Source organism: Cherax quadricarinatus, chromosome 15, assembly GCF_038502225.1.
Source record: "Cherax quadricarinatus isolate ZL_2023a chromosome 15, ASM3850222v1, whole genome shotgun sequence".
Lineage (NCBI taxonomy): Eukaryota > Metazoa > Arthropoda > Malacostraca > Decapoda > Parastacidae > Cherax > Cherax quadricarinatus.
In genome coordinates, this window is record NC_091306.1 from 37,780,498 (window position 1) to 37,791,229 (window position 10,732).

The following is a 10,732-nucleotide window of genomic DNA, read 5'->3' on the forward strand; positions in this document are numbered from 1 at the left end:
ACTAGAGGAAATGTCATTTTAGTGCCAGGAATGTCTTTCTTGTTTATTCTGGACCCTATTCCGAAATTGGCATCTTTTGAAATTTGTGTGAAATTGGCAAAATTGCTAAATTCTGACCACTGTACTGGATAGTTGAATTTATAAATGGGTGGTTTCTTGCACCCATTCGATAGAAAAAATGGAGTTCTAGCGAAATATTCATGTTTTTTGTCGACTAGTACAGTGAAATTGGCCGAAAATGGGGCTCAAAGTGGGCAAAATCGCCGATCCGTAAACATCGCCGAGACCGCTAACTTTGCGAGAGCATAATTCCGTAAGTTTTCTATCAAATTTCAAACTTTTGGTGTCGTTATGATCGGGAAAAGATTCTCTATATTTTCATAAGAGAAAATAATTTTTTTTTTTTTTAAATTTGGCCGACCCTGAGAACGAGTTTCGGAGAGGGCCTGTCGACCCTCAAAGGGTTAAGTATTATGAGCAATACATTACTTGTTTATAAAACTCATTTGTGTAAGGATACAACTTACTGGTTCTCACAGCTGTAATATTTAACATGTTGAACATTATATAACAGTCTAACTTATGAGAAATACTGTACAGTAAAACAATCTCTCTAATGAGTTGGTCCTTTTGGAATTTTAGTTTTTTAAATGTATATAATTTTTACTATATCCTTGGAGTTTTTTTTTATTCTGCTGTGAACTTTTATACCTTGAATCTTTTGAGCACTGATGAATGACCTTGTTCTTGAACTACCTGTGTATATTTGTGTGTGTGTGCATATGTGCATAGAGAGGGAGGAGGGGGGATTGGTTCTTCCTTGTCCATGGAAAACTGTTGCTGTTCTTCCTTTTCATAAACCAGGTTCTTCAGGCCATGATGCCTTCCACTTTCGGTCCATGAACGTCTGGTAAATAAATGTTTGTTGTGGTATTTGGAGAAACAATTGTCTTTCCACTCATCAGTTTGGCTTTTGTTAGTGCCAATCCACTATTAACTCCTTACTCCATTTAAATGACATTAAATCATAATACAATTGTAAACAAATCACAGAATGGCAATTTGTTAAAAACTTGTTAAATACGAATTCATGAATCATGATGGTGGCTTTGAAGGGACTTGATCTAGAGTATGCCACAGCCATGCTAGTGTGAGATTCATCTGCAAAAACCTACATTTGTGGTCAGAGTGGGGCACATGCTAATCTTATGGTGTATAAATTATAATCAAAAAGAAGCACTAAACCACAAGGGCAATGCAGCGCTGCAGGGCAGGGAGGGATGTGAGAGTATTGGGTAGCAAGAGGGAGAGGGATGATTAGTAGGTTATGTAGTACAGTGGATAGTGCAGGGGTAGAGGGTAGCAAGAGATTGAGGTAGAAAAGGCTGAGGGAAGTGCTAAAGGTATCAGAGTTTGTGGAGTAAATTAGTTGCTGTCAAAAAATCAATGAGAGAGTCTGGATTCAAGGAGGGTCCATCAGCAAGAAGGGAAGGTAAAGAAAGAGCAGCAGAGCAGAGACGATGTTGTAGGTAAATTCTGTGTGCTCGTTGATAGAGTGGGCAGTCCAACAGAATGCAGCTAACAGATACTGGAACCTGACAATTCTCACAGAGAGGAACAGGGCGCCTCTCCATGAGATACCCATGAGTAAGACGAGTGTGGCCGATGCGAAGACGGGAGAGAGTAGTCTCCCAACCTCGACATTGATGACAAGAAGACAGCCAGTAACCTATACTCGGTTTAACATAATGAAGTTTGTTATAGAGCAGATCAGACCAATGTTGTTGCCAATGGGTGCGAAGGTGAGTAGCAATTAGAGCAAAATAGCCCATGAATGGAATGCCTCTATATGAAACTGGGAGGTCATGTATTACTGACCGCACAGCAGTGTCTGCCTGTTCATTACCCTGTACATCAACATGACCAGGGACCCAACAAAAAACAATATCTTTGTGCTTGGTAGAGATACGACATAACCAAAGTTGGATACGGAGAACTAGGGGGTGAGGTGTATCAAATTTTCATTATTATTTATTATTTTTTTTTTATTATCACACCGGCCGATTCCCACCAAGGCAGGGTGGCCCGAAAAAGAAAAACTTTCACCATCATTCACTCCATCACTGTCTTGCCAGAAGGGTGCTTTACACTACAGTTTTTAAACTGCAACATTAACACCCCTCCTTCAGAGTGCAGGCACTGTACTTCCCATCTCCAGGACTCAAGTCCGGCCTGCCGGTTTCCCTGAATCCCTTCATAAATGTTACTTTGCTCACACTCCAACAGCACGTCAAGTATTAAAAACCATTTGTCTCCATTCACTCCTATCAAACACGCTCACGCATGCCTGCTGGAAGTCCAAGCCCCTCGCACACAAAACCTCCTTTACCCCCTCCCTCCAACCCTTCCTAGGCCGACCCCTACCCCGCCTTCCTTCCACTACAGACTGATACACTCTTGAAGTCATTCTGTTTCGCTCCATTCTCTCTACATGTCCGAACCACCTCAACAACCCTTCCTCAGCCCTCTGGACAACAGTTTTGGTAATCCCGCACCTCCTCCTAACTTCCAAACTACGAATTCTCTGCATTATATTCACACCACACATTGCCCTCAGACATGACATCTCCACTGCCTCCAGCCTTCTCCTCGCTGCAACATTCATCACCCACGCTTCACACCCATATAAGAGCGTTGGTAAAACTATACTCTCATACATTCCCCTCTTTGCCTCCAAGGACAAAGTTCTTTGTCTCCACAGACTCCTAAGTGCACCACTCACTCTTTTTCCCTCATCAATTCTATGATTCACCTCATCTTTCATAGACCCATCCGCTGACACGTCCACTCCCAAATATCTGAATACGTTCACCTCCTCCATACTCTCTCCCTCCAATCTGATATTCAATCTTTCATCACCTAATCTTTTTGTTATCCTCATAACCTTACTCTTTCCTGTATTCACCTTTAATTTCCTTCTTTTGCACACCCTACCAAATTCATCCACCAATCTCTGCAACTTCTCTTCAGAATCTCCCAAGAGCACAGTGTCATCAGCAAAGAGCAGCTGTGACAACTCCCACTTTGTGTGTGATTCTTTATCTTTTAACTCCACGCCTCTTGCCAAGACCCTCGCATTTACTTCTCTTACAACCCCATCTATAAATATATTAAACAACCACGGTGACATCACACATCCTTGTCTAAGGCCTACTTTTACTGGGAAAAAATTTCCCTCTTTCCTACATACTCTAACTTGAGCCTCACTATCCTCGTAAAAACTCTTCACTGCTTTCAGTAACCTACCTCCTACACCATACACTTGCAACATCTGCCACATTGCCCCCCTATCCACCCTGTCATACGCCTTTTCCAAATCCATAAATGCCACAAACACCTCTTTAGCCTTATCTAAATACTGTTCACTTATATGTTTCACTGTAAACACCTGGTCCACACACCCCCTACCTTTCCTAAAGCCTCCTTGTTCATCTGCTATCCTATTCTCCGTCTTACTCTTAATTCTTTCAATTATAACTCTACCATACACTTTACCAGGTACACTCAACAGACTTATCCCCCTATAATTTTTGCCTGTAAAGCACTAAGGGAGTCTGAAACAATCACAAATGGTGACACAGGCATAGATACAATACGGATAAGTGCTGCAAGAATGGCATACAATTCAGTAGTAAAAATGCTAGCCGAGGATAGTAAATGCCCTCGCACAACAATGTCCAGAAACACAGCTGCGAATCCGACGCCATCAGAAGACTTGGAACCATCTGTGTACACTGCGATGGCATGAAAATGAGAGCAGAAGTGGTCAAGAAAAAGAGAGCGGGAAGCTACCGTAGGCAGTTGGGCTCTCACGCATGGCAGTTTGAAAGAACAGACACGAACAACTGGAACTTCCCAAGGGGGTAGGGAAAAGTGAGATGTCACATAAACATAGAAAGGTAGTAACTGAAGGGAAGGCAAGACTGAATGTAGGCAAAGAGAAAAGGGACGGAGTAAACAGGGGCAACAAATAATGTCTACTAACATCAGTGTCTATTCTATATATGGAAGGATTGCGGAGATCATGAGAGCAAACATAATAGCGAAGGCAATGGGCATCACGACGATCGGACAAGGATGGGATGTTCGCATCTGCATACACACACTCAACAGGTGAAGAGTGAAAAACAAGGCATAAATGTAATCACTGGTGATGGATGGGATTAAGGCTTGAGTAGCAGGAGAGGCCGCCGAACAGATCTGGTCACCATAATTGAGTTTCAATAAAATTAGGGCTGAATGTAGGCGAAGGGGAGTTCTATGATCAGCTCCTCATGAAAGTTGAGCAAGGATTTTAAGAAGGTTTAGCTTGCTGTGGCAAGTTTCCTTCAGAGATGTAATGTGAGGTTTCCAGGATAACCTATGGTCAAACAGAAGGCCTAGAAACCTGACTGTATCATGTTCTGGGATACGTGAGCCACAGAGGTACAAAGGATGATCAGAGATGACAGAACATATAATGAAAGTAATTTGGTGAGTTTTAGTACTGGAAAATTTAAACCCATGCGTTGTGGCCCAATTGGAAACATGGTTGACCGCATGCTGGAGAGAAACTGCAATGAGGTGACAGTCAGTGCCTGCCCAAGCTATAGTGAAGTCATCAACATTGAGACCAAATATTGGATTGACGAAGAGAGGCCAAATCATTTATAGCAAGGAGAAAAAGTGTTGTGCTCAGAACACATCCTTGGGGGACACCCTCAGCTTGGACAAAGTCCGGGGAGAGCACATTATTAACCCAAACACAGAAATGTCTGTCAGTTGAGAAGTTCTTAAGGAAGGATGGTAGATTGCCTTGGAGGCCTAAGGAGTGGGCTTGGGCCAAAATATTATACCTCCAAGTTGTGTCATATGTCTTCTCAGAGTCAAAAAATATGGCAATAACTGAGTAGTTATTCACAAAGGTATTACAAACATACGTATCCAAGCGTAGTAAGGGGTCAATGGTAGAACGGCTCTTACAAAAATGATATTGGCTAGCGGAGAGACTGTTGTGTGTCTAAATACCACATTAAACGTCGATTTACCAGATGTTCCATCACCTTGCAAACTGCGCTGGTAAGAGCAATGGGACGATAGTGGGAGGCATTGTGTCCCATAGTACCTGGTTTGCAGAAAGGAAGAACAGTGGCAGATTGCCACAGCTGGGGAAGAACTTGTGACCAAATAAGATTAAAGAGTTGTAAGAGGACTGCATGGGCTGACTGATGTAAATGTTGTAACATCCGAATATTAATGCCATCAAGCCCAGCTGCCGATGATCGGCAAGCTGAGAGTGTTGCCTCCAGTACCAGAAGTGTAAAAGGCACATAAGATTCTTCTTTGAGAGAAGAAAAGTCTAGGGGTGCTAACTCTCTGGCAGACTTTGAGGAATGAAATGAGGGTATAGATGGAGCCCCTGAGAAATACAGACCAGATGATTACCAGTTTCAGTGGCAACTTCAAGAGGGTTTGCTATATCAACACTGGCAACCTGTAGAACAGGAGATGGGTTGGGACAGTATTTACCACTTAGTTTCCATACTCTATCCAGACTGCACTCATAGAGGAAGCAGAGGTGAAGGTGGAGACATAATCTCGCCAGCAAGTGCATTTAGCATCACAGATGACACGGCAAGCGACCACTCGCTTCTGCTTAACCCTTTCAGGGTCCGTCCCGTAGATCTACGGCTGGTCGGTGAGTGTCCAAACCGTAGATCTACGCCAAAATTCTAGCGCCGTCAAATTTAGCGCGAAAGCGCTCATAGGCCTACATATGAGAGAATGGGTCTGCGCCGTGGGTGTGCGCCATAAACAAAAAATCTAGGCGCCTGCATAGCATTGTGGGAACGCCGGCTCAGTCACCCTTGTTCACCATGTCTCGTCGCAAGTCAGCTCTCACTCCCCGGAAAATTGGGACTCTCCTCTTCCTGTCTGATAGTTCTGACACTGATGGAAGTGGAAATGAAGACGAATTCTACGGCTTTGATAAGTTAGTGACCGAAAATAATGACCAGGATATCGATAATAGTGCAGAAAACCCCGACGATCCTCGACCTTCTACCTCTGGTGTGGGCACTCGTGACTCATGGTCGGGTGTTCCTAAACGTAAGAGAAAACTAATATTTTCCCGTGGCCTGGCCTCTGACTTCAGTAATGACGATGATTCTGACGTGGATTGTGATTTTATTGCGCTCGACGATCATTCGAGTAGTGATAGTGAGGAAACATATTCACCAGTGAAGCGTCGGTATGTTCGCCGCCGCATGCGCTCGGGTAGTGTACCCTATGCTGTGCCCAGGGGACGGAGTTCATCCCGGAGTACATCCCGGAGTACATCCCGTGGCCCTACACCCGTTTTAGGTAGTGATAGTGAGGATGATGTGGCTACACTTGGCATGGATGGGCCACAGACATCAGTGGATGGTGTTAGTGGGGCTGGTGGTGGTAGTGGCACCGCCATGCGTGACTCGCTGTGCCACGCGGGAACCCACGCTGCTGACTCGTCAGTTCAAGGACAAAGCGGAGCATCACCCACCAGCCCGCCACAACCACCCGTACAACCAGCCTATGATGTCCAGTATCCACCAGCAAACCGTATCTGGGATTGGCAGCAAAATCCCAATTTTGTTCCCAGCCCTCACCACTTTGATGACTCGCAAAGTGGAATTCTACCTACCTGTCCCCTTGGAACCACGGCCAATGAACTGGAATTCTTTGAATTATTCTTTGACCAGCCATTGATGGAAATTATTGTCAGGGAAAGTAATAAGTATTTTCAGTACACCATGGCAAATACGATCTTATCACCACAGTCAAGACTACACAGGTGGAAAGAGACGACTGTTGCAGAAATGTATTTGCTTTTTGCAACAATAATGCTTATGCCTCACGTCTATAAGCATAATATAAAAGCATACTGGTCCACAGATCGGCTAATTTGTACCCCATCCTTCAGTGAAATAATACCAGTGAACAGGTTTATCTTACTGTTACGTATGTTGCACTTCTCTGACAAAACCAGGCCTGACAGAAGTGACAGGTTATACAAGATTAGAAATGTTTTCATGTATCTCAAACAAAAGTTCAGGATATACTTTTATCCATTCAAGAATCTTGTAATTGACGAGTCTTTGATTTTGTTCAAAGGTAGACTGTCATTCAAGCAGTATATACCGAGCAAGAGGAACCGCTTTGGTATAAAATTGTTTGTACTCTGTGATTGTGACAGTGGCCTGGTGTTGGATATTGTTGTATACACGGGTAGTAAAACATTGAAAGATACCAAGATGTTATTGGGTATATCAGGTGACGTAGTGAGAAACATGATGGCACCTTATCTTGGTAAGGGCCATACATTATATACCGATAACTGGTACACAAGCCCATTACTCAGTGATTTCATGCGAGTGAACAAGACAGATGTGTGTGGCACAGTGCGTTCTAATCGTAAACATATGCCCAGGCTCAACGCAGGTGTTCGTGGTGATGACGTGCAGGTGTTTACTGCCAATGACATCATGGCATTACGGTGGCATGACAAACGAGATGTCACATTGTTGACAACCATTCACCGTAATGAAATGCAAGACAGTGGCAAAGTTGATCGAGTGACTAATGGACGTATTCGAAAACCAGTGACAGTGATTGATTATACACAAAACATGCGCTTGGTTGACAAGTGTGACATGCAGATTGGTTTTGTTGACTGTGTTCGTAAGAGTTACAAGTGGTACATGAAACTTTTCTTCCATCTCATGGACATTTCAATGCTGAATGCATATAATATGTACCAAATAAAGACTGGTAACAGACCACCGTATGGTGAATTTTGTTTGTCTGTTGTCAGACAACTCATAATGAAGTACCAGGTAACAACACCTGCAATACAACATGGTCCTCGAATTCATCACAATATACCCAAGCGTTTGAGAAGAGAAGGTGATCATTTCATAATACAGCTTCCTTCAACTCAAAAGAAATTTGCTCAGAAGAGATGCATTGTCTGTGCACAAACAAAACGACGGCAACAAAGACGCAAAGACACTCACTTTATGTGTGAGGAATGTAAGGTGCCTCTGTGCATGGTGCCTTGTTTCAAGGAGTTCCACAAGCTCCAGCAGTTCTAAAACCATGTCCAGTGATTGTAAATATGTAAATATATGATAGAACATTAGTATTATACAATATTTGTGCATGTTTATTGTAATAAACAACAGTGGTAAACAATAATATGATAATAACTTTAGTGCGGTTATTGTGTTCAATACAGTGAGTTTATATATATACATTATATACAGTATTGGTCTCTCAGGCCCCAAATGTTAGTAGGAATAGAAAAAAATTGGAAAAGAAAAGAAAAAACAACTAAAACAACAAAATAATATAATACGCGTATGTGGAATTCGTCGATGTTGCCGCCACCACATCATTTTCTACAAACTTCTTGGCACTGTATCTCGGTAAGTACTGATCAGATTCTAATTTTTTTTTGTTTTATTACCTTCACAAAAATATGCTCTTTAATTCTGTAAGAAAAAATAATTTTTTTTTTTTTTTCAAAATTTCTTGGACACTGGTGCGTGACTTCAGATTTTGGCCTTGGACCCTGAAAGGGTTAAAATCAAGAAGTGTCTGTGGTTCTGTTGTACCAGTGCCTGCCCACGCGCAGTGCATTTCAAACGTACTGCCTGAGCACAAGCAGGAAACCACCAAGGCACACACTTCCGAGAATACCTGCCCGAGGTTTGGAGTATAGAATGAGAAACTGCAGTTAAAACTGAGGTCTAGAAGGGGTGTAAAAGATCATCAATAGAGGACAAAGAAGGAATCTCACTAAAAGCAGTTAGTTGCAAGTAAAGGTTCCAATTTGTTCAATTAAATTGCCAGTGTGGGCTACGAAGAGGTGGTGAATATGAAGGAGAAGTAAGAATGATTGAAAAATGATTGCTGTCATGTAAGTCCAGGAGGAGAGACCAGGTGAAGTCTAGTGCAGTGGAGGAAGAGCAGACCAAGAGATTGATGCAAGAGAGAGTATGAGTACGAGGATCAAAATGGGTGGGAGTACCCGTATTTAAAACATGGAGGGGGTGAGAAGTGAGAAAAGCCTCTAACTGAATGCCACGGGAGTCACAGTGAGACCCCTGCAGAGGAAATGGCGGGCATTAAAATCGCTAAGTAACAGAAGTGGCGGTAAGGATGAAACAAGAAAGGCGACATCCGGGATAGATAATGCCCGAGAAGGAGAGAGATACAAAGAACAGATTGTATACCACTTATTCAAGTGGATGCATTACTTATTCAAGTTCGCTGAATTACACTGCAGTGAAGTATGAACAAATAGCTGACAGTACGGAACATCAGTGTGTGTATAAGAAGGGCACTTTCATTAAAGGTTCTCTCAGAAAAAAGATCCGAAGAATACAAATCATAGTCTGAGATAGGATGGATAACAGCAGTGTAATTTTGGTTCTTGTAAGCAAGCACCAACAGGGGAAAACTGGGAGGGCAACATTTGAAGCTCACCCCGATTACCTCTGAGGCCGCGGATATTCCACTGTAAATAGGCCATGATTGGTTACAAGAAAGATGCAAGAAATCTGCAGATAAAGGTACCTACAGACTTGAGGGGTTAGAAAAGTCCACATGTGGTAGCAATGAAGAACGTTCAAGCAGTGAAGGAATGGGATGCTGTGAAGACAGGAGTTGCACAGATGGGGGAGAGGGAAGAGGAGGAACAGGAGATGGATCAGTGTCCATTGATGGTTTAGTCCCTTCAGTATATTCTGAGATAGCTTTAAGTGTTTCAGAAGACAAAGACGTATGAGAGAATATTGGAGATGGAGGGAGGAGGGTGAGTATAGATTGGGACAGCAGTGGACTGTACCAAAGTAGGGGTGGATGAAAGGGTAGAGGGAACTGGAGAAGAAGTGTGGGAGGAGACAGAAGAGGAAGAAACCTGGGAGGGGGCAGAAGAAGAAGAAACATGGGAGGGGACAGGGGAGGAATGTACAGTATGAGGAGGAGGGTAAACCTCCACACTTGTAATAGAGCCAGTGAGAGGTGAAGAACCAGGTACAGAGACTGGAAAAGTAAAATGTGGAGGTAGAAGAAGGGAAGGAGTAGTTAAAGGAGATTTAAGCAATGAGGGTTTTTTGGACTTCTGATAAGTAGAGGGGCGATTAGGAGGTGTTGTACGAGATCTTGTCGATAGAACTTGAGGGAGAAAATGAAGTGAGAACAGACTGAGGTGTTGAGGTAGGGGCTTCTGAGTCCAAGATAGCAAAAGAATTAGAGACAGGAGTGACTATGGAAGGGGTAACCCCAGAGGGGGCTGCCGAAGGTGGGACCCCAGAGGTGGGGGGGAGCTTAGAAACACACGAGTAAGAAATATGGGGTAGTCTTCCTTGGAGGCGTAGATGAAAAACTGCCATAGCATAGAGGAAACCTTCTGCCTCTTAGAGGCAATGGATTTCTTGCTCATTTAAATGAACTTGGCAATGGTGAGAGTAATATGGGTGAGCCTCACTACAATTAACGTAAGAGGGAGGTAGACTACAAGACATATTGGAATGGTTATCGGCACCACAGACTGGGCATTCGGCCATAGACCTGCAATATTTCTCTGGATGACCAAAATGCCGGCAGTTTCTACACTGCTGCAGTGTAGGGATCACCTTTTAAACTTGTAAAC